Below are 25,546 nucleotides of genomic sequence, written 5' to 3' on the forward strand. Positions count from 1 at the left end.
TCTTAGTCTCCCTATTGAACAGGAGTTAAAAAGGAAAGAATAGTGGGTATGTTTGAGTAGCATGCAACTACAGAAAAAGCGTTGAGTGAACAAGTGAAAGAAAATGTATTATCTGAGGTGCAACTGAAACAGTGGTAACAGTAAATTGACAAACACTACACCACTATTACCTCCCAAAGGAGTTCAACCATTTATCATTCAATTTTTCCACACACTCAAAAATCTCAAGTGGAAAGAGACATTAAAGCAGTTTAGACATAACTACAAACTTAGAGCAGATTTCGTTTAAGTCATCTGAGATGCAATACTCATAACTGCAGTGAGGTCAAACCCTGAATGGATTTTAAAGTTTCAAAGATGTGATAGGATAAAACTATAATTCTGAAAAGCATTTCAATGCTATCAGTACTGCAAAAAAATAAAAATAAATAATAAAAAATTGCTATCAAATTTGATTAATATTGATTAATTTTATGAGCTTAATAATAAATTAGAAAAAGGTACATCTCCTCTCCAGTAAACATTGCACTACTGTATTCAAGTCTCTGGAAGCACTGACAACCAGCATCAGCTTTTTGTCCTGACGGTAGCATGGTATAACATTCATGATTGTGCATTATCTTTACCTGCATGCATCCTAAAGGCAATGGTTAAACAATCAAATATAGGCTATGCAGTGCAAAGATACCTAATAATATTTTGCAGTTGCAGCATTTTCAGTGTTTTACCTGAGAAAGCCACAGTCCCACTGGCTTTACTTAAAATCCTCTGGAATTTAAAGAAAAAATTAAGTAAAAGTTTTCCTAGATAAGCACTTTGTGAATACCTACAAGAACTAAGCAGGGCTACATTCTTCACACATGCAATTAGGACAATCAAATTATGTCTGAGAAGTTAATTGTATCTTCTGGCAAAAGCTCAATTCCATGTTTTTTGGGGGTACTTTATTGTTTTATTTTTCTGGGGAGAGGGGAACCAAGTACTATTTAATAAATACTCTGTCTCAAGTAGATCTAACTGCTATTCACAACTGTGGAGATCACTTTCCAAAGGTGAGTAATGGTGTTCCTGATAGAGCTATAGTAACTACTTTCACAGAAAGCAGGTATTTTTAATATAGCTTGTGCAAATAAGGAGAAGCAGCAAAGAAGCGTGAAAAAAGAGCCCTTGGTAAGCCAATAGCCACCCAGCTCCAGCCACTGAAGAATCATCAGCCAGAACTGCTGAACAATGATCTCACATGTTCTTTCTGACCACAAAATGGGCAGAAAATAGCTCTACATATGTTAGAATACAATTTATCCTTAGAGCTGGTTTTGCCAGCCCTCTTATAATGGTGATTTTGGTTAAATGGTCTCTTTCCACTCTGTGGAAAAACAGCTCTCCAAGTACTAACCACAGGAACACCACTTACTGGCTGAAGCTCTACACTCTGCATTTTTCCCCAACTCCTTACAGATTTCTATTGCATACTACATATCAAGAAATTCTGGTACCTGTGCAGAACAGGATTTGTCACTATGGGAGGGAGATACACCAGGACTCAGATGGCTATCAGTTTGAAGGGCTTCTTCAGAACTTCAGGTAGGATTTTGTTTGTTGTATTTGGTTTATCAAAGAATAAGAAAAATACCAGAGTGCTTATTTTTAAATCTAAACCAGGAAGAAAACTAGCCAAGTGGAATAATTATAATACATTTTTCACTGAGTTGTTACGTATGATAATAATCAAAAAGACTGTGCAAGTTACTATAGATTGCAGAGACAGTGACCATTACTGTGTTTCACACCACTAATCACTTTCATTTTGTTCATTTGCAGCTGTATTAAAACCTAGCAAGATGAACCTTGTTGCCTTAATGAAGGTGGGCCAATGTGAGGTGAGGTATTGCCAGCAGCCAGCATTTGAGGTGCTATTCTTAGGGTGAAATTATTCACTTGCTCATAAATACTGTGAGTGATCTGCAGTATTAATTGTTTAGAAACATCCATTGTGCTAAGGGATATTGTAGAAGCTAAGGTTGTGTTAAACTTCTTTCAGTGCAATATATTATGATCCAGCGCTGATGGTATCAGAACTGTGTTTGTTCCTATTATTGACTACCTAAGGACCGCTGGTATACCACTTAATTTTCATGCTTAGTTTCCTTAACTATGAAAAGAAAATACCACAACTTTATTTCATTATAGCGTAATAGTTCAGTAGGTGTTGGATAATGCACAAAATAAAAAAAAAATAAAAAATAAATGTTTAAAGCCCTCATTCACAGTCAATGTGTATGAGTCAATGTTGTGGTTTTTTTACTAACTTCAATTGACTTTAGAACAGATTATAAATTATCCCGGAGTTTAGCATAAGAAACAGACACTCGGAAAGGTATGCCAAAAGATTTTTGGAAACACAGGATCTTCACAGTTGATGTATGCAGTAAAAATAATATGTCATTGAATGAGTACAGGTCTTTAGATGCAGTGCAATTTAGAACATATCTCCCTTTCACACACACAAAAAAATGGCATTGTTTTTGTCAGAAGAAAATAAGCACTCGATATTTGCCTTATGTTTCCTTCCAAATACTTGCATTACAATGTTTTCAGATTTATGCTGGGAATCATAGTACAGCACTCTTTTCTCCCACAGATGAACAAACATACAGGATTTATGTTACACTGAAGCTCCAAGAGAAGAAGAGGAAATTCCTTTCAGGACCTCAGACTAAAACTTTGCTTTGCCTTGGTGAAGGATGACAGGTGAGATGCAGTAAATGGTCCAAAACATTTCCTTCATCATTTCTGTTTGCTTGGCCTCTATGTATTTCCCCTATCCTTACTTTTCTGACTTTCCTTAAGAGAAAACAAGATTATCCTTTAGAACTGCACTAAGCCTGCTGGAAGCAAATAGAGTTAAAAAATGCTAAAACATTAGCACTATCATTCTGCAAACAAAGGATTGAATATCTCTGTCCCTCAGTAGTGAATTCCCACGAAAAGTACTCAAAACAGAATTTGATTCCCCCTGCATATCCTACTTCTTTACAGAGGCTAGTAATTCAGGGATTTTGTAATCTGGGAAATCCATCCAGACTTTAATATGTAGTCATGAACCTTTCTCCAAACTATTTAGGTATCTACTCCATCACATTCCCATTATTGAGTCACACAATGTAATTCTTGGGCTCTACATGAAAAGCAAAGTAAAAATAATAATAATAATAAAAAACCTAAAAAAATCAACAACTTATTTTGTGTCCCTTTGATTCTTATACAGAGAAAATTAGTGTATAGCAACTTTCTAATCATCATCTCTATTCCTTCAGGACACTCTCAGTCTCTGTTCTGTCATCTCTTTGCAAACTAAAGGACTTTATCTCTCCTGTTCTGTGTCTGTACTTATTCTGATAGAATGAAATAATCTGGATGTACTCGACCAGGGCATGCAGCCTATAGCAACAGGATATGTTTTTGTTGTTTGTTTTTTTTTCTTGTATCAATTAACTACATACTGTTAACACTGTAAAAATTCCATTGGTCCTATGACAAGTTATGAGCAATGACAGCTGATGCTTTCAATAAGATTTCCATAAGAGGTGAGTCCAAAGTGTGGCACCAAAGCGAACACTTGCTGGCTCCCAGGTGTTGCTGAGAATCTTTACCACGTCCCAGCTAAACACACAAACAATATCTTGGTACACATCATTGCTTTTTGAAGCAAACGCATGCTTAAGCAGGGAAGTAGAGAAAAGGTGCTCCAGAAATCATTCAGTCTACACACCTGAAGTACCACAGATATGGCACCATAGCTATGTCACACAGTTACACCATAAGTAATGTAAAGTCATCTCTAAATTAGCTATTCACACCCAGGGATGTTGACATTATATACATATAAGTACACACTGAGGGCTATTTTTTCTCCAGAATATTTTTATTTGCACTTGGTAGAATGAATGTCACCCTTCATTTTTTGACTTACTCAGTATTAAAATCTGGATGGATCTGGCTCCAAATACATATTCATCCTAAAACACAATACCCTTTGAAGTGTAAATTCCATGATTTCAGTCACAAATTATAATACAGAACCGTGAAGGAAAATTGTGGCGATGATCCTCAAATAGATCTGGAGTACTGAAGGCAACAAATTCTGTCTGGACACAAAGATATACCTATGCTGATCTAACTTTACAATCTGGTATTGAAAACTCTCTCTTTGATAAACGCAATATATTGATTCTTTAGTAATAGATAATTGTTACATATATTTATCTTTTTTCACCTAAATATCATCAAATAGTTCTCTCTGAGAGTGTTGACATTAGGTAAATTAAAATAAACGTCACTTAAGGAACATGAAACATTAACCAACAGAAATGAGAATTAGAGATCCTTCGCCCAAAAGATTCACAGGCTTTCACCCTGGGGGTTGACTTGCAATACACAAGTCACAATTTCTAATTTAGTCAGCTCTGCATTAAGCTCTGTGTTAAGTATGTCTTCTGAAAACACATCCAATGTGACAACTTACCAGTTGTAGGTACATTGTCTCCCTGATTAATTGCTTTCATTTCTAGAAGTTCACATCTACTCTTATTTCTTCTGCTTCAGCTTTAGGCCACTGATATGCCTTGTTACATGGCACTAAATAGCTTGTTAGGAGAAAAAGACAATACACAGATTCCAAGAATGTTGGCAGGATAAGCAAATGAATAGAGAGATTATTTTCTTCATTTGCAGCTCTAACTACTAGGCTTTCTTCCAAATTACCATCCACTGCAAAATGACACTGTCCACATTCAGCTACCTGCACACAGCTTTCCTGCCTCAAACCTCATGCTGACAGATCTTTTACCACAGTTTACTTTACTGCAGTACTTCTGTTTATGTTTAATATTCCGCTTAGTTCTTAAACAGAGAATTGCAAGGAAAAGAAAATTAAGTAAATTCTTGGTCCTGAGAATTGGCCAGTGACTGCTATTTTCTTACAATCATTTCCCTGAGAAGTCTTTACTTGAGGAACAGCAAATGTTGTGTTCCATGTACTGCACAGCTCGCACGGTTACGTGCCCATCTGTGTCCTCGTTCCTGTGCTCTGACAATCTCCCATGGAAAACCTGCCACTGCAAACAGCTCTATCAATAACACCAGAGTTACAGCTAGAGAGATATCAAAACCTTGAGGAAAAAAACAACCACAAATCTGCTAGCTTGTCAAAATAAAGTGTTACAGTGACAGTATAACATAGCCTATGCCCACCTACAAATATGCCTTTTGCTATCTTTAGTGCTTCAGAGATTCATGAATTACTGGGATCTTGCTTGCATTACTGAGTTTGATATGTTTTCTGCCTGCCAACTTTGGGATGGCAGTGCCTTTCTACAAACCAAGCTCTTCAGATCTGCACTAGCAAGGGAAATGACAAAGCACTAGCTGTATTCATGCCAGGAAGAGACTGAAGGAGACTGCCCCAGTAGCAAATCAAAGTAGCAGTCAGGAAAGAAGCACTGTGGAGGCTGCAGGAGATGGCAGTTCTCTTCTTCCTTCTGTACTAAATAATACAACTTTCGTAATTCCATGTCTGTACTCTTCAGAAAACAGCAAGTGGTAAAGTTACCCAAGGACTCGACAGGGCTTTAAAGTCAGATTTCTGTCAGTGCCAGATGCTAAAAGAAATGTGCATCCAGAAGTTAAATGATGCACAACTTAGATCTACATGACACAACACAATATTACAGGCTGGCTAAGGAAGAGAGAATTCAGGTGTGAGGGTCTACATTTGTGCAGTGTCCCAGTCAAATTATTTGCACTGAATAGCAAGAGGGTAGTGTGCACACACACACACACACAAAATAAAAAATAAAAAAATCAGCTCTCCAGGGTTAAATCAGGTACCTTGACACATTGCCATTTTGAAGCATAGCAACACTCCCATAGAGCACACAGTAAAAAAAAAATAATAATAATAAAATACAGAAAATGAGGCGTAATACTGAAATATCAAAAGAAAATTCCATGGAGAGTCAGACGAAGGACCATAAACGTAATTCTGCATGCACTAAATAGCACTGACCTCAGTACATTTTCCATGAGGAATGAATCACAATACAGCATTCTACTGCAGAAACCAAGTGTCCATTGTTTTTTAAGATCATTAGGAAACATTTGAAGTATTAATAGTCCCCATGGAAGCTTCTGAAGAGGCTGCAAATTAACATGATCTGACTACTGAGGTCCTTATCAATTTGGATTTTTCCTGGACCAGTGCCATTGGCAAGGGCCAGAGTTCTCTGTTGCCTTCATTCTCCATTTATTACAATATCAGTATCTGACCTTTTACTCCTCTGACACGGGTAGAATAGTAGCATAATACCTGTCACTCTCCAGACAGCTACTGGAACATATGTAATAAGTGCATCAGTGTGTGTTTGTGCGTGTGTACATAAGCACTTAATAGTCATATGTATGAAGTGCATTATTAAGAACTTTCACAAGCATTCAAAAACCAGCAACTGACAGAAAGACTCTGAGGGATTATGAATTTGTATGCCTTAGTGAAATTTCAGATTTTGGGGAATATACCAAAGAAACAGCCTATATAAAGTGTTCTGCCCAGATGGGACAGAAATATTCAAAAAGATCCACTGATCCTAGGGGGGAAAAAAAAAAAAAAACAATACAAGCACACAATTCTCAGAAATGGCTGCACAGTTTTGACTGAGATATTCCAAGATGATAATACATGAAGCAGAGTTCCTGAGTAGAAAAGATGAGAATAAACAGTTAATATTCAGTAAAAGCTTCATACAGCTGAAGACAAAAGCCTATAATGGGAAGTGTCAGGCACCTTAATAGGTAGCAATATAAGCACCACCTGTAATAAATTAGGGAGGGAGAGAAAATGAGAGTATAAAAAAATTAACCATGATTTAGAAACCAAAAACCCCTGTCTTGCTTTGCTGAAAATAAGATTTTTCTTACTAAAAAGTACAGAATTTTTACATGACATACTGAGAAGTATATTTCATTGTGGTCTATCTCAGAGGTATCATAAGTATAGAACCGTGTAATCTGGCTGTTACTATGGTAACAACTGCTTTCCTAAGGAAAATCAGAAAGTATAAGTCAAGTAAAATCCCAAATAATTTCTCATGACATAGGTTGGACATGTTAAACTGCTCCCTTAACTTGTATCCCACTCCTGTCTGACCTTCCTTAGCCCTACATATGTTTCATGTAAGAATCAACAAAACTAATTTTTCTCACATTAATTGAAGTAATATATCCTGGTATGGTAGCACAGATTTCTTCACCTCAACAGTAAGTGCTGAACAGATGGGCTCTGAAGATCTCTCTGCTAGAAGGCATACCTTCCTAATGCAGGAATCTATCTAATCAGCTAGGAACTGTTCAGGTGATCCACAAGTTCCTGAGGGCATCATTTTACAATTTTCATGCTGAGCAAAGAAAGAATGGCCAAAATAATGTCAATATGCCAAGTACAAGGCAGTTTGTTCCTTTCTCTATACATAAAAACAATTCTGTGCAGACAGAGATATCACAATCATATGTAAGAACACTCAGGAAAAAAAAAATAGAAGAGATTTAGAGAAGGAATTGCAAAGTCTTGCTGTTATAAATACTCGCAAATGTTAAAGGATATTATCTGCTAAATGAATCCTCAGCTTTTACTTTGCACCTCTAAGGCTCCAGTGTCCACAACGCCTCTCCAAAGAAACCCCAATTTACTGTGAGTAAAAGCTATCACATACAACTTCCATCTCAGTACTATTCCCTGAGCATGGGATACAGAATACCAAGTTATTCTTCCCTTGAACAGGGGAAGCTAAATTGATGTCTGCCTCTTAATGTATGTGTTGAGCTGAACAGCAGGTTCAGGAGGGTTTGCCATCACATTCCCTGCAAAGAATTTTAGTTTTACAAACTCTAATAATCTTTCTCACCATTACTTAGCACATAAAGCCTTTGCACAAGAGCTGAAGATTTGGTGTGAGATGACATATTGCTTAATACAGAAAAGCAAAATGGATTAAAAATAAAAACACCACATATTCTGTAGTCCCACTATGAAAGTAATTAAAAGCAGCAGACAGGGGCCTGACGATACTATTTTCTGGTAGGTCTGTAAACTACAGGCAATTACTCCGGATGAATGTGACAGGGGAAATTTAAATCTGAACTCTACCCTCAGCCAATAAATCTTACATTAGCCTTTCACCTAATAAGAATGACACCTCATACAATGCTGCCGTGACCCAGAAAGGAAAATGATTAAAGAATTAGAGGGAATTTCAAACCAAATGCTGCCTTTCTCTATGAAAATCAAAGAGCTCTGCCTACTTTCCCTCAGCATAAAGGTTATGTTCAGCCAGCTGGGAAACACAAACTCTGCCACGTGGCTTAGGGGACCAGTTGTTGTGTCAAGAGTCTGTTACTGTTCCATACATGCAAAGACACTTGCAAATACGTCGACATGTTAAGAAAAAAAGAAAAAGCAAAACAAATGGTTGAACACGTTTGAACAATACATAAGCTGAAATTGTCATCTGCAAGAAAACTTCCACATAAACAGAAAAAAGGACTTCAGTAACTCATCAAATAAGCTATTTGCCATGAATTATTCACTCAGTTTTACTATTAAGGCTGCCATGTGCTTCAAGTCATGCAAATCTGATAGGGAGATGTAAACCTGGGAATCAGGGTTGTGAAGGTCTTGCCTGCTTTTATATTTTCCAAGAGAGGAAATGAAGTAAGAATAATTATATTTTTCTATTTTTATCTTGCCTATTAATCTCTTGGCTGGATTACTGAGGGATGCACTATCTCAGCTTTGCCCTTTCAGTGGCCCATTTCCTCTGGAAGACACTAAGGGGAATTTTTCCTTTCAGTTGTAGTTTCCCCCTTTGTGAATAGAGTCTCTAAGGATCAGAGGAGCCTAGAAGTGAGTTAAATGCCTGTGGATCTGAGGACTTGTTTTCAGGACTCTCCCCAGTTCATGAAAGAAAGCAGTCCGAAGAGAAAGAGCTTCATGCAAAGTTTGATGATAATAAAATAAGGGAGGGAGAAAGTAAAAAAAAAAAAAAAAAAAAAAAAAAAAGTAGTGAGAGCCACTTAAGAAACAGAATGAAATAGTGATTAGGATGCAAATAGCTTCAACAAAAAAATCCCTTGCCCTTTAGTATAATCATTTTAAAAAGAAAGGAGTAGGAATTCCAAAATACATCAAGGTCATACAGAAAATGAGAAAAATATGTTATTCCAGTGTGGAAGAAATCTCCCAGATCCACAGCCCCAAAGCAATTTTTCTGAAGAAAAAAAGATCTTTTCTTTGTCCTTACAGATTTTCTTTCTGCAGGAGGCTGCAGAAAATACCCTGTTTGCATGCATGGAGCTGCAGGTAACAGCAAATTTAGTGACTGACAGCAGTGCAGACATTACTCCAACTAGCAAAGCGTCACTTGCATTTGCTGGAGCTCTGCAAAGAAGTTTTCAATGAAAGACATTTAAGTGTTTCTGGAAGAGAGATGAGTATGTGCCCCAACACCTGCTCCCTTCCTCCCTAACTGAGGAAAAGCAGGTGGGAGCGGGGTTGGTAACGGGGTTTACTAAATCTATGAATACAGTGTGTCATCATTTAGGAGAAAATAAATTGATCACTAAAATATTCTAGGTGATTTCAAATTCTCAGGACAGAAGCTTTGCGGAATAAAAATGTGTGCCACATAATTATTTTTCAACATCTTTTGACTTGCAAGAACATTGGAACTGAACTGGAAGAATGATAGTTGGTCATAGGAGGCCATTATCATTCCTCACTCACATAATATGGATGAGACACCCCATTTCTTTTAAGAAATTGATAAAGTGTCATCTGAATCACTATCTGAAAACGAAAAAGCCATGTTCCATAAGAAAAGTAGGTTCATGTTCAAAAACAAAGTAAAATATTCAGTGATAACATGCTATCTACATTCTAGGGTTTTGAGCACAGACTTTGTAGCCTGAAGTAATGTTACAATTAGTTTGCATCTGCTGTTACTGGTTACTTACAAAGGAAAAAAGTATTTAAACCCATTCTCCTTCCTGCAGATATGTTGTCTGCTGCTGCCCCTGCAGTGCATTAATTCCACATGGGAGAAGCATTCAGGGCACAATCGAGCAGTTGGTGTGCACGCTCAGCATGGCAGCTCTCTCTGGTTGGGTGAAACCTCTAGCATGTGAAGCATTTTGGTAGAATACATCAGGAAAGTTGGGGGCTGTCCAGTTTGGTGAATTTTTCCATATTGTGATAGTCACGGTTAATGCTTACATTTAATACACCAATGAGGCTGCAAAATGCAAAGTTGAACAGCTTTAAATACATTAGTTCTACTTGTGAATCTACAAAAAGAGCTTTGCCAAATAATTATTCAAACCAATATCAGTACTGATATTGTTTTTTGGAAAATGCACTGGATGGTGACTGTTTGACTGTTTAAAATGATAAATACCTATAGAATTATTTGTTAATACTAATGGAAAGACAGAGAAAAAAATCTGGCACCATATAGTACACCAACTCTAAGCTAGGATAAAGTATAACATCAGAACTATGGACAAATAGATAATGAACAAATATATAAGCTAATATATTAAAGTACCACTGAATTATTTGTACTATACTTAGAATAATAAAAAAAAGTACTTGGTTAAATTGAACGTGAACCAGGCAATCAAATAACATTTATCTAGCCTCATCTATTTTTCCACCTGTTCTATTGCAAAGTTATTTAGATTCCTGGTTTGCAGTTTCTACTTTTCTTTTTTTTAATAGAAATATTTTCCACCAATGCCAAAACTTCAGATGTATTTAGGTTGTGCTAAAATTAATGCTGGCTATTTATTTCCACAGAAACTACAACAGATACAAAGTGTACAGTAACATTATTTGATAGAACAAATTCTCAGCTACGAAACACTATTTTTCAACACAGTCACCACTATTAGCTATGCACTTTTGCCAGCAATGAGGAAGAGCCTGCTTGCTGCATTCATAAAAATCTACACCAGTGGAGGTGCCCCACTGTTTCACAGCTGCTATAACAGTGCTGTTTGTAGGAAAATTTTGACCATACAGCCCATCTTTCATCAGCCCAAACAGATGATAATCACAAGTTGACAAATCCAGAGAGTCCAACCAAGATTGGCCATGTGCTCCATAGTCTTAAACTGACATGCAGCTTGCTGTTACTGTGTTACAAGAGAAGGATTGTCATCGTTTTCTTCTCTCATCTGACTGTGGAAGTTAGAGCCTTCAGCTTAGGGAGCATCATGATGTAATTGTCATAATTGATCCAGTATTCCAGAAAATCCAGAAAAAACAGTGCACATCATTACCCACTGAGAAATGTCTTGCACATTTTCTTCAATGAAGAATTCAAGTCGCCTCTCCATGGTCTGTTGTTTTGTCTTCATCTCATAGTGGTGACCCCACATCTTGCCACTGTAATGAAGCCATGCAGCAAACCATCACCTTCAGCCATATATTTGTTCACTAGGTCCTGACAAACTCACAGTGTTCTTTCTCTTCCTGTGTGAGCATTCCTGGGATCCACCTGGCTCAAACGTTGTGATATCCTAATGTTGCCACCTTTATTTCCAATGCATTGAAGTCAATACTCAGTTCCAGACACAATTTCCTGGTCATAACCTACCAATTTACACGAATGAGCTGACTGGGATGATCTTCACTTCGTGGTGTGACAGCTGTTTGTGGCTGTCCAAAACATGACGTGCCTTTCACATTGCTGTTGTCACTGCTGAAATGTACCACCTACTGCCTCACTGTGCTAAAATCCACTGTTTGGTCTCCATAAAAGTTCAGCAAGCATCAGTGAATGTCAATGGGTGCCATTTTTTTGCATGGAGGTATTCAATGACACACCTTTGCTCCATACACATTTCCATTTCAGATGCCATTTTGTCAGACTGCCCCTCTGCTGCCACCTGTCTCATGGCAACAAAAAGTAATGGAATATTTGTGGGAAGGTTCAGCCTCTACTGCCATATCACTGACCTCCGCTCTGATATAGTGGGCACACTTAATAAAATAGGAGGCATTGTTTTCAGAGCAGACCTCATAATAATGAAATTACAATTGTATCATTTTATCCTGAGGTATCTGCTTATGATGGAAGCAGGCAAGAAGTGAGGAAAGAAAGAGCATATGAATGACTCACTCATGATGGACTGATTTAACACAGTCACAGAACTGAACCATGACTGAGAAAAAGAATAGCAGTGAACAAATGTAAGTAACTGATAACAAATTTGTTTTCAATTTGTACTTCAACTATTTTTCTAAAGCCTTTTTCTTTTTGAGTTGCCTACACCCTGAAGCCTGATACTTTACAATGCCTTTCCACAAGCTGTGGAGTACTGTTTCCTGGAAGAGAGAATGACTTGTTTCAAAGAAAGGCACACACATGCACTCAAAAATATATTGTTTGGTTGCACATGAACATGTAAGTTCTGATAAGAGAAAGGTAAGATAAATACATTAGCAAATTGTGTGTTTTAATTTGCAATTAGGAAATTTTTATTGGATCATTTTCCTAGAAAGTAATGCTTATATTTTTTGAAAGAATATTAACATTGTAAGGACTAGAAAATGTTTTTTACATCAGATTTATAAAGACAATTTTGGCATTGCTTGACTGAGTAGGAAAGACTCTGTACAAGATTGTCTCATAGGATATTTAGAATGGGCATCCAAATACCATGCAAAATAAAGGTCTAATGGGATCATTTCTAAGCCCTGTGGTTCTTAGTGCCAGAGCCTGGCATACTTTTAAAACCTTTTTCACCAGGGTTATCCCGTGCCATAGGAGGTCCTGCTGTTCTTAACAGCTTTAATTGACTTTACAAGTGAAAACTGCTAATCTGGAAGAAAGCCCCTGCTTGGAGAATCCTTATTCAAAGGAATATTTCCCACCACTACCTTATGTTACATGTAGAATTTAGAAAGAAAATGTACGATAACAGAAAACCTAGCATAGCATTGGTACGCCTGCAGCAAAAGGCTGACAGCTACTTGAGAGTGGCAGTGTGTGAAGAAGCATGGTTCTGCTTTATATCATAGAAAGACCTGTGGTAACGTCCCTTTCAGTTTCCCTGACAGCCACTGTAAGCAAACCACATTCTCCTCCAAGCACTGCAGTCCACCAGCAGAGAAGCACCACACTGCTTTCAGAGCTGATTCCTGCCAACCAGATGGCAGAGTCTCAGCGTCCCCTGCATCTACCCCATGGGGCTCAAGTCTGCTGCTCAGCACTGCCCTGAAGGCTGCAGTGCCCATGGCAGAGGATGCTGTCACCACTGGGGAAATCTGAATTTTGGCCACAGCATTCAACATCCATCAATAACATCACCAAGTGGCAGGCATCTAACAGCAATGTTAGAGGTCACTGTTATTGGTTGCTTTTTCATAAGGATGATATTTTGTATACAAATATAGACGCTTACATGAGTACATTATGAAATGTATATATCCACAGAAGCTAAACACGAAGTCAGCAAGCTGCCACTTGCTCTCAAATTTCCTGCCATGCTGCCATGTCTGGAGCATGGGGTTTCAAGAGATTTGGCAGAGAATGCACTGATGGTCCATCTGCTCACAGCAATGCCAACAATGCACCAGGTTTCAAACTCTATTCTTTAGCAATGTGCAGTGTTTATCATTCAAGTACAATGTTTTCCTACTACTTAATGCTGATCTGTAAACTGTCACATTTTAACACTGTTTGCCTGAAAATGAAAGGAGACACCATGAATGACTCTCACAGCACAGTCTGTACTGCAGTCTGGCGTGGGCAGGGGAAACCCTTTGTTGTTGGCTACAGCTAACTTGATGAGCAGAAGGATCTACACCTAGATTTGAATACATGAATAATTCCATCAGTAATAGAAACACGTATCCCCCCACTATGTATCAATTTCCACTTGCTATGCTTTCCCCCATGCCGCTTTGCATCTTCAATTATTATCACTGGATCAGTCACACAGTGTACACTCCAACTGTCACACGGATCTGCATCGAGTTCACAGGAATACTCTCACACCTATAGTTTATCTAGACTGTTTCTATGGTTATGACAGATATATTATTGCTTTTGCTTAATTATATATCTAGCTTTTGAATTCTCTTTGTGATCCTGTCCCTAGATAAGACTCTTTGCAACCGGGTCTGCTGATGTTAACATAAAGAACTAAAATAGTTATTTTCTTCTGAGCTGAGAGAAGTTGAAGGCTTAAAAGAGACAGAACAGTAAACACAAATGGCCACAGATGGCTCACAAACACTGATTTAAAGAGCAACAAAGTAGTATTAGTCCTAAACTATTCTGTACGTGGTATTTTGGGAAATAAAAGTGTTTTGGTAAGTATGCTTCTTTATTTAAGCCAATTAATAACCATCTGAGTATTTCTACAGATTTTACTGTATTTTGCATCACATTTCACCATAATCACACCTAGCAGAGCAGCAGTCTTCTCTGACACCTTGCTTGTCACAGAAAATAAACTTGCTTACGCAAAAATTTCTGATATTCCGGAGGTATATGCTGTTCCAAACTTAACTAAACTTATTATCATATCAGCCAAGCTCTCATATGAGGGCAGTTCTGAAAGTAATGCCTCCTATATTATTATGTTGTCCCTTGATACCAGAGGTGGATATTGGTGGTACCACAGTAGAGACTGAACCTTTCCACCAGTATTCCATTACATTTTGTTGCTGTGTGACAGATGGCAGCAGAGGGGCAGTCCGGCAGAATATGGAAGTGCGTATGAAGCAAAGGTGTGTCACAGAATTCATCCATGCAGAAAAAAGATCACACCCATTGACATTCACTGATGCTTGCTGAACTTTTGTGGAGACCAAAACAGTGGATTTTAACACAGCGAAGTGGTGAGTGGTGCGTTTCAGCCATGGCAACAGTGGCTTACTTCCACTGGTGCAGAATCTTATAAGTGCTGCATTCAGGTTCTTGTTTATTTCTGGCAAAACTGCATAGCTAATGGTGGTGACTGTGTTGAAAAATACTGTTTTGTAGCTGAGAATTTGCTCTATCAATTAGTGTTACTGTGCACTTTGTTGTAGCTCCCATGGAAATAAATTGGAGGCATTACTTTTGGAGCAACTTAAATGCAAGCCCTTGATATTTCTCAGTATGTTCATGGCAGCACACAATATCAGCATTAGATTCTTTCTGAATTTCGTTGTGATACAACTGTTTTACACCAGAAGCTATTATTGCAGCATCCATTCTCACATTAAGACACATAATTTGGAATAGTACTGGGAAAGAACACATAAGTGATATGGATCCCATTCACTGTATTGTGCAACAAGGATGCTGCAGAGATCCAAGATTTTCAATCTCCTCATACATCTTCAGTGGTATGAATTTGAATTCTACATGCAGACCAAAAACCCAGATGGACCTTATTTCATATTTACTTGGAGTCTGGCACAGCTCGACAAACTGCCCTGACAGTTTGAGTTTCCCTTTGAGATATTTGCAGCAGAGGAAGGTGTCAAGCACATCTGATCTTGAAATGAATTGGATATATCTACAATATAAACAGCATTCAATGAGAATAGTCCTACATGAATGAAGATAACTTGAAATGGAAGAGTCAAATTTACAGGAGGAGGGCTAGAACAAGGGTGGGAAAGGAAGAAAAGGAAAATGAAAAACAAATAAATTAAGAAAGATCAATAACTTATGAGAATAGAAGTGAGAGAAACACATTTAGACAAAAGACTCAAAGTACAGCAAAATTTTTCTGCAGGACAGATAGATTATTAAATCTATCGGAATAACAGTGAGAAGCATTGACTAAGAACCTGTACTTCAGTAAAAGCAAAGCATAAAGAACATATGCCTTACATATTAAAATAATGATAAATAGCATCTTAAATTTCCATATTGTCCTAAAACACATCAGAAGATGATGTGGCAGGAAAGCTACAAGCTGAAGTGCAAGAACTGCTTAGCAATCTACATTAGGCAAAGGTCAGGAAGAAAGGGACCATCACATTCAATTTAAAGCATAAGAAGAATTTAGAAAGACAGAGTGTAATTACTTAATCTGGAATCTAGCTAGCCTACTAGAAATATCAATGTTGCTGTAAAGGCCTTTAAAAGGCAAAATATCAGGTATGAAATAAGACTGGAAAGATTATACATTTCAGATCCAACAGCACAAAAAGAAAGTGCACTACAGAGGAAGAAAGCAAAGCTACACAAGAGGTTAAGCTAAATAACAAGAAATTTTCAAGTGAATTAAAAACGTGAGGTCAGTGAGGGAGACAGTATGACAGTCCTCTAAGAGGTAGGAACTATAATTTATTCACGAGAAGGGGAGAGAAGCTGTAATTCAAAGTGTACTTGGAGCCAAGAATCCAAGTGTAAAGTTCAAAAATGACACATTCTGTCAAAAGAGTTGGAAAGAAACATACTACACCAGGTCAAAGCATAAAAATGTAGGAAATGACTTGGAAAAATCCACCAGATTATATTTGTTTTTAACCAAATCCTTTGCTGGATTGAATGCAGATATGAAGCCAGTGGCGACAGGAACATAAATAAAGTTGTAAGTACATAACAATGGAAACAGAGAAAGTTCAAAATAAATAAAATAAAAATTAAGCATTACAATGAAGCACAGATGTCAATAGGAAGTGTTTTTCACAGCAAAAATAATGAACTACACTGAAAAAAAAGATAATGCAAAGAAAGGCAACACAAAATACCAAATCTCTTTTCTTAAAACTGTGAGCCTAAATGAAGATTTCCACCCCCCCTCATTGCTGTGGTATATTAATATAGGAGAAACACGTGCAATAGCACAATACTTAAAATAATAATTATCAATGAAAGATGTGGATATAATCTGAAAATCCAGTCATGATATCTTTCTGATATGCATAAATTTAATACATAGGCAAGTCCACATTTTGTGCAGAGAATCACAGAATTGCCCGAGTTGAAAAGGACCTAAAACATCATCTAGTTTCAACCTCCCTGCCACAGGCAGGGTCACCAACCACCAGACCAGGATGCCTAGAATCACATCCAGCCTGGCCTTGAATGCATTTCAGGGACAGAGCATCCACAACCTCTTTGGGCAACCTGTTTCAGTGCTTCTCTGAGTGAAAAACTTCCTCCTAATATCTAACCTAAACCTCCCCTGTCTCAGTTTAAACCATTCCTATTACTATGCACCCTCGTAAACATTCATTCCCCACCTGTTTATATATCCCCTTTAATTATTGGAAGGCCACAATGAGGTCTCCCTGGAACCTTCTCTTCTCCAAGCAAGAAAAGATTCTGGAGACCTAACTGAACAAAGCAAAAAGGAAAATACATGCATACAAACATACATAAATAAATAAAAAGAAAAACAAGAAAAGAAAAAAGAAAATGGGGGCAGGGAGAAGAGCATAGGAAGATTCAGGCAATCTGACTAAAGAAAAAAGTCTCTTGATGGACAGAGTGGCACAGAGGACAAGCTGACTGTAATCACTGGCAATGGAAACTCTTTCAAACAAATAAGTAAGTAAAAAACACTTCCCCATGAAAACATGCATTTGTTCTTACAAATATGACACAATTCTGGAAGGGGACTTTTAGAGAAATTAATTTCTGAGTACTTTCTGAGTGCCTCCTCACTGAAGAACCCCTTTGTTTTTCTTCTCAGAAAAACTCAAATATCTTTCAAGCAATAGAAATCAGAATTTAAGAACCACCACCACCGACCCTAATTTTTCAAATAGTTGTAACATTCACTGCTCATAAAAGTAAAATTATTGGAAACCTTAAAATATACACGCAGACTGACCCACCAATGGCAGAACCCATCATCTTCCTGTTGGGAAGCCAACTGATTTTGCACAGGAAATAGTAACTAAGGATTTGGAAATAAAGACAGTGCCATCATTCAATTAGTTTTAGCTTTGCACTGCAGTAACTAAGGGAAATTCTAATCAATACAGAGAACATTCAGCTTGCTAAACATAAAGCACTTTTCATACAAAGCTGAACATTTTTCTCCTTGTCACACAGAATTATCTTAATTATTGTTTCAAGGAACAGCTTTACATAGAATCATCTAGTAGTCCAAAATGCTGCTCAGAAACTCATCACTGGAATAATTTATGATTTTTTCTTCCTAACATCTTGGGCTTGTTTGATATGCTTGCCATTTCTGGCTGACAGGGAGGTCGATTAAATCACATTTATATTGTAAACGTATGCATTGCTTTTTACCCTAGGCGGTGGATGAAGAGATACAGAGCCCCATGGGAAAAGCAAGCCAATCCACTTTCATATTGCAAATTTCTGCTGTTCGGAAGAAATGAATGGTTGCCAGGGAGAGCTGGGAATTACTCGAGGATGCAAAATGTTATTTTAGAATCCTTTGATAGAAGTTTTCTTTCCCCCACCTCACCGTTTTCACATCTCCTACTAATGCAGCTCACATCAGTTTCTATGAAAACACTGAAGGAATGCACTTCACCAGCATTCTTCAGAGGATCTGTATAAATCAGGCTTTTACTCTTCCTGCATAAAGCAGCCTATTTCTTTACTTTTGAAGGGAGAAGCGAGCAGGGATTTCTAACATTTTCCAAAGCATTATGTCTCCCAAAGATCATTCGAGATGAGGAAGGTCACCACATGTTTTTGAACTAAAATAAAGTGTTAAAAATGAGGAGGGTTAAGGTCATTGCTCAGGGCCATGGAAGAACGAGGCTGTGCTATCATTAACATAACAGAACTAATTAGGAAACATTCAGCTTTTATAAATTATGCAAAGCACTGGTATTACAGTTTTAAAGATTTCTACCATAACAGAGATAATTGGGAAATATTTACAGCAACAGCATAATCTAATAAAGTAACCCTTTCATATCAGAATACTGTTCCATGAATACTTTCATATCTACAACAGTGAGAAACAAGTATTTTTACTTGAAAATCTGTATGGAAAATGATTCATCTCAGACCTAACGCCAGTAAGACCATGTTAGTATTTCTCTTTCACTTAATGCAACATGAAAGAGTCAGTCAGTCAAGCAACAAGGCAAAGGATTGGCACTTTACAAGCCTAAGAGCTTTTCTCTAGTTTGTGGCAAATACTCAGTTTATCTAATTTAACCTTAAATATATACAGCGTGTTATTCAGGGATTATGTTGACTCAGGGCCAAATCTTATGACAGAGCTGATTCCCACTGAGAACTCTGAAGAACTGGAGAACTTGGGCACTTTAGTGTTTTGAGGTACCAGCTTAGTTCTCTGCTTAGTTTTAGAATGCTTACATTGGCCAAATATTAAAAATAAAATGAGTGCTCTAAGAAAAATTTACTCCTAACCATCCTTTGAATGTTCGAGTGTGTCTTTGCTGTATATAAATAATATGAATCATTGAGTTCTGCAACATCTGTGTTTCTTTTTGAAACAATAAAAAACAAAAACTGGGGGAGATGGGTGGTATGGAAGAGAAAATAGGAAGGTAAGATTTGAAATCTCATAAAAGTCAAAAGTCATAAAAATTCAACCACCCACCATTTCGGGGGGTTAAGGAGATGTGCGAATACACTCATTCATCTGTTTGTACTGCTTGTACTACTGAGTTACAGTTTGATACAAAGCAGCCTGAAGTCAGTGGAAAGATTCCTTCCATTGGCCATTAGATGTTCTGTAGGAAATACATCCTGATTTTTGATGGCAGCGCAAAGGATTTACATGTAATCAGAGACATTCAGCTTGTGAGCTGTGGGAGAGAAAGACAAAGAATAAATTCTAGTCTACTACAGCTTTAGTAAAAAGTGCAGAATATAACTTAGTAGAGAATCATTGTGTCTCATCCATATTCCTCCTCCTATAAAACTTCACAAATATATGCACTGTATGACACAACAATAAAAGTAGATCTGCTTAAGTTCGTGAAGTTTTTCCCCTTTACCAAAAGTAAAATGTTCTCAAAACATTTTCAAAATTCATATGCATTTCTGCTACCTCCATAATTCCTTTCATTCTGCAACTCTAATGAAAATACACTCACAGAAACTTTCCATGCTATTACTGCATAAAGCTCCAACCAGGAATCAGAACAAAATACACTTGACCTTTGTCTGTCTGCCATATTTACCTGGTCATGAAGTTCTAGCACTCATTGCTACAGTTTCTAAGCAGAGTCAGCCCCACAAGCAACTACACCTAATTCCCTGATGAGTGAGGCGCTTTGCTGAAGAGGCGTGTATAAAAACCAGCCAGCCAGCATTGAACTATGTGTAAAAAGTTTACAGTGTAAATAAATACTAGCATTTCCTTTACCAGAAGTATTAGCTTCCCAATGTCTGTTTTCTGTTTATTTTCTTACATCTCTATGAGCATTCATTGTGCACTAATCTCCGTGTTTCACATGATACAGTTGAATTCATAATTTCACTTTTCTGTTAATGACAACATCATTAAAATTACTGAGGCCATGCACACTATGAAAGTCTCCAACTTTTACATGGTGTAATTCAGAATAGTGGACACAACCAGGAAACTGTGAGACTTGTTGCATATCTGGCTCTGCCACTGACCAGCTACATAACCATGGAAAAATCATTATAGTTGTCTAATCCCTCATAGTGTCTTAGGTACCTTTGGCATAGTAACTGCTTCTATGTTGCAATAGGCAGTGATTATTAATTTTGCTGGGTGTTGGTGACTGCTACTTTAATCCTGATTGCAATACTATTAATAGCACATGGCCTTCAAAAACAAACCAAATTTCACAACATGTTTATGCTTTTCTGTTTACCCAGTTCTAAGTTGATTACCAAAATGCTAAGTATGACCTTCAGTCATTGCCAGGTAAGTCATGAGGTTATTGCATTGACTGACAGATCTACTGGACATCAGGATTTGCAGAGATGGAACTCAGGTAACAAATCATTCAAACATAGTGAAATTATGGCTTAAATGACAGTCAAGATAATGAAATAAAACACAGAATAGAGACTCGGATTAGAACATACTTCATTACTTCCATTCTCCCTTCTGCTCCAAAGAAAAAGCACCTTTCCACAGTTGGTCCTGTGTACCAGTATGTGAAGGGCAGAAATCTTGCTCTGTTTCACAAATAGATTACTTTGGTAGCACTGCTTGAGCAAACAGAAGCCTGTTTTCTGTATTTTTCTATAAATTACAAGGCAAAAGGAGATGATAGCGTGGCAGCTTTACCAACATAACATCTCGGAATTTCATCTCCAGCAGCCGTATTTGTAGCTGTAGGCTACAGGGACCTATCTGCAGGCCTGCAGCTGGTGTGCTCATCTGAGCCTGCCAGAGGACACTGCTGTACCTATGGCAATAGTGCTTCACGTGAATTAATTTAATTTCTCATTACACCTGATTCCTATAAATATTTCAGCCCTGGTATTATGGCCAAAACATGTTTTGCTTTTTTCCACACTTGCATCTCCAACTCCTTCAGGAGTGAATAGTTGAAGCAATTCACATTATGTGCATACTTTCTGACAGCTAATAACCTGCTACTGTCCTATGCTGGCAGAGACATGATCCACCTTTGCCACTCACAGACTTTCACTAATAGAGCAATTCCCACAGCAGAAGCTTTGTAATACCGGAAAGAATTCTGAAGCTGTACAGCCACAGGTTCCAAATCTTCAGTCTAACACAGGCACCAGTAGTCTTGGAATAAGTTGCACTAAAGTCTACATGAATATCATGGCCAGGACCTGAGTCTCCTGATCTGAAATCCAGTCACAGATCAATTTATAAAAAACAAAACAAAACCAACTTTAACATATTTTTTTCTACTTTAAATAGTTTATGATCAAAAGAATCTTTGAGTGAGCCACAATCCTTTCTGTCTTCAATGATTCCCAGTATAATGAGAAACGTTTGCTCATGTAAATAAAAGATGCCTTGCCTGGTCCCTCATTAGTACTAATTCACCTGTACTTTGTTTTCAGCTGCTGGCTGAGAGGAATAGATGTAAGTTGTATTCATTATAGTCCTCATTATGACTCTTGCTACAAGAGCAAGTCGTCCTAATCATAAGACAGATGAGAAAGACAGCAGTATCCTGTAGGATTATGACCTTTCCAATATTTCGTATTTTGACTTGCTGACCATTCCATCTGCTTATTACACACTGCAGGGAAGAGAAGAACAGTCATGCATGACAGTAACTAGTTGGAAGGGTGGGGCAAAATTAACCCCTTAAAGCAAACCCATGTGATCTTAAAAGCCTCTGTTAGGCACCCTCTCAGCTCCTGTTAAACTATCAGGACTGAACCTGCTTTGATATTATTAGAACATTATGTTAGTAGTGGCAAGAGGCATTTTTATGAAGACTGTAATAACTTTGAGGTCTCATTCAGAGATCAAGATTCTTTCATGAAAAAGCAATGATGGATTTCCAATCTGGTCAAAATTTTGCAACAAGTGACAAATCCTGTTTAATTCCTTAGATATTCATTATCATAACCCTAATCCATCTTGCATTAAGAACAGAATAACCTGTGAGCCTGTATCCTTTCTCTTGCAATTTAGATCAACTCTTAAATAGCTTATGAAATGTTTCTAACAGAGATCTCAAGATACTCTCATATTATATGAAATACTATAATATTACTGTGTCATGAATGTCTCAGCACATTTATAACTTGGCTTGAAGACTGAGGAATAAAGATCTGGCCTTTCTTTTCTTTCCTGCTCTACTGCTAAGCAGTAACAACATTACTTCACATTGGTTTCAGTTCCTGAGAGAAAATTCTCTGCATTCACAAAACCAGGGATGAAAGGAAAAAAAAGAAAAGGAATTAAAATAAGGCATAGACAGTCTTTGTCAGGAAGGACACAAAAGATAGACTGATGGTGAAAGTTGCAATTTTAATGTATGAGCGAAGACAAACCTAGCTCTAGTGTGAGGAAAATGTCATTTATTTCTGCATTTACCAAAGATGGGTTTGGAAGGTTTCAGTTCTCCTCCCATTAAAACATTTCACTGAAGCAACATATTCTGCTACACCTAATGAAGCCAAATTCAGCCCTGAGGTCTCTCTAACTGTTCTCCTCTGTCATCAAGTGCAAGTTTTTATCTGCCCTGGAAGATTATTTAGCAGCCAGCACAACCCTGCCTGCAGATGTATTTATCACCTCACTCATATTCACCTGTGTCCAGGAGCCTGCAGTTTTTCCCAGAAAGTCTCTTTGACCTGAGGTATGCATTGTACAAATACATTTCTCCAAAACAAAACTGCAATTTCTTGTAGCCATAGAATTGAGGAACTATGACAAAAAGCATTTCAGAACAATTCTATATACTTCTCTCCTGCCCCTAAAGACTACCCAAGCCTGGGAAAAAATTTGAGAAAGGTAAACCTCTATGGACAGATATGGCCAAGGGATATGAACAGGAAGGAGATGGGTAAAGGAGTAAGAAGAACAGCTGCATGAGGAAAGTTCAGAACAGAGTAAGACAAAAACACAGCAGAAAAGCAGCTAGGAGTCAGATATGTGAGAACCTGGAAAGTAAAAAATTGAGCAGAATCTTATGGAAAAAAAAAACAAACAGGTAGTCAATGAAGGGCCAAAAGAATGAGCGGGAGAGGGTTACAGCAGAAAAAAATTCTGAGGCACTGAAAGAGGAAGAGAGCCACAGGAAGGCAATTGAATTTAAGGTGTTGAATGTAAGATGATGGTAGCCCAAAAGAAAATATTCAGTATGTAGTTAAAGCACAAAACTGCTAAAATGTGACAGGCAGGTCAAGAGGCAGATATAAAAGCAGAGCATATCGAATCGTTACAATACTAGCTTTGCAAGAATACATGTCACAGTGTATGTATCCACATGGGAAAACTGATGGAAATGTGACTATCAAACCAAATAAGCCCTTTTTTTCTACTTATTTCTCTCTTAAAAAAAAAAAAAAAAGAAAAGAAAAGAAAAGAAAAGAAAAGAAAAGAAAGGAAAAGCAGTAACAGACCATTATTTTGACTGCTCAAAGTCTGAGAATGCTATGTCTTCCTAATTGCTCTTTGCCTAACAATTCAGTATGTAAATAACTCCAGTCATAAGGAATTAATAATCCATAAGCAATGAAGTTAAAAATAATTCTCCTGTGTCTCATTTTCTTCTTTAAAAAATACATAATACACAGTGGAAATGAAAAAGGCTCAAGCTGTTTTACACCAGTTAAATGCATTCATGTTTTCTATAGTGTGCTCTTTGTATGAAAACTGTTAAGTCTTATTATATTATTATTTAATAAGATTAGTAAAAATTAAACTGCTCCATTAAAAAAAAAAAAAAGAGGCATGTTTCCTTTTGTTTACAGGTAATTAGGTAATTTTAAAATAGAACAGAGAAAGAGATTAATTAATTGGGGGAAGGGGAGAAAAGATTGGAGAGGAAGTGATTGGTACTGCATGAATAATTACTAACAGACACATTGTGCTCCTTTATATATTCCAGTTAAATAATGGCATGTAAAGTACAGCAAAATTTAAGTGCTGAGAATTTTGCAAGGCATTAAATAACTAGATTTCTTATAAAGCAAATCCTTTAAATCTTGTTTTACCATTGGGAAATTTACAAGAATTGCAAATAAAATGGTAATAGATTTGGAAAATCTTACTGTCCCTTGTAAGAGAGATCTTATAACGACATTTCAGGTATAATTACAAAACTTGATGTGGTGAGTTAGTGATAAACCCAAGGCCAGAGCACAGAACCCCATTGCTAGAGCGAGTTGCAGAGTAGCATCTGTAATTGTCTCAGGGACTCATAACATGCTTTGTTTCTCTAAAAAGCCTTTGATATGTGATTGGCATTGGAGTATGTGACTTACTGATACTTATCATGTAGCAAATTAAGGGTATACCTAACTACTAAAGGCCTGATCTCAGTTTCAGCTAAATTACAGAAGTGGGATCTAACACAAGCCTTGGTTCTTAAAGCTTATAAGAGGAAAATTCAAATTAAATAAATGAACTGCTCTGATACATGCTACGAAATAAAAACACTGAGAGCAGCAGAATGAATACGGAGAACTAACTGCCAGCAAAACACACTTATTTGGTGAGGATTACTGCAAACAAAAAACATGTGCACAAATCATTGAGCTTCAAAAATTGAGGGGACAAAAGCCTTTTATGTTATTCTGAGATAAAGGACTTGTTAGTAAGAGAGCAGCCTGTTACTGATGAATCTAAGCAGACTAGATCAGTTCCTACAGGTCCTATCCATATTGCACGCAGACTAGATTCCTTCAGCTCTTTATACTCCAGTTCAGAAAAGAACAATGTATTTAACTATAAATGCACAATCTTGCTAATTCTTATTCCTGAAAAACTTACACTAGATTTCATACTGAATTCTTTAGTTTGCAGACAGTACAGAGGCTATAGGGAGACCAGGTTTCTGCCTCCCCACTGTTACATGTTGTGATGTCATAACAGA

At 37.3% G+C, this 25,546-nt stretch overlaps 1 long non-coding RNA gene across 1 annotated transcript in view; it reads right to left on the reverse strand.

The window, feature by feature from the left end:
* The window catches only part of LOC116235064 (uncharacterized), a 367,124-nt gene extending 341,608 nt beyond the window's left edge, over positions 1-25,516 (reverse strand). Inside the window, exon 1 of the long non-coding RNA XR_016468535.1 lies at positions 25,444-25,516. This is a non-coding gene — a long non-coding RNA (uncharacterized LOC116235064). The remainder of the gene's footprint in view (positions 1-25,443) is intronic.
* Positions 25,517-25,546: the final 30 nt, after the last annotated feature.

Source organism: Phasianus colchicus, chromosome 8 (assembly GCF_987193195.1).
Source record: "Phasianus colchicus chromosome 8, bPhaCol1.hap1.1, whole genome shotgun sequence".
In the NCBI taxonomy this organism is placed as follows: domain Eukaryota; kingdom Metazoa; phylum Chordata; class Aves; order Galliformes; family Phasianidae; genus Phasianus; species Phasianus colchicus.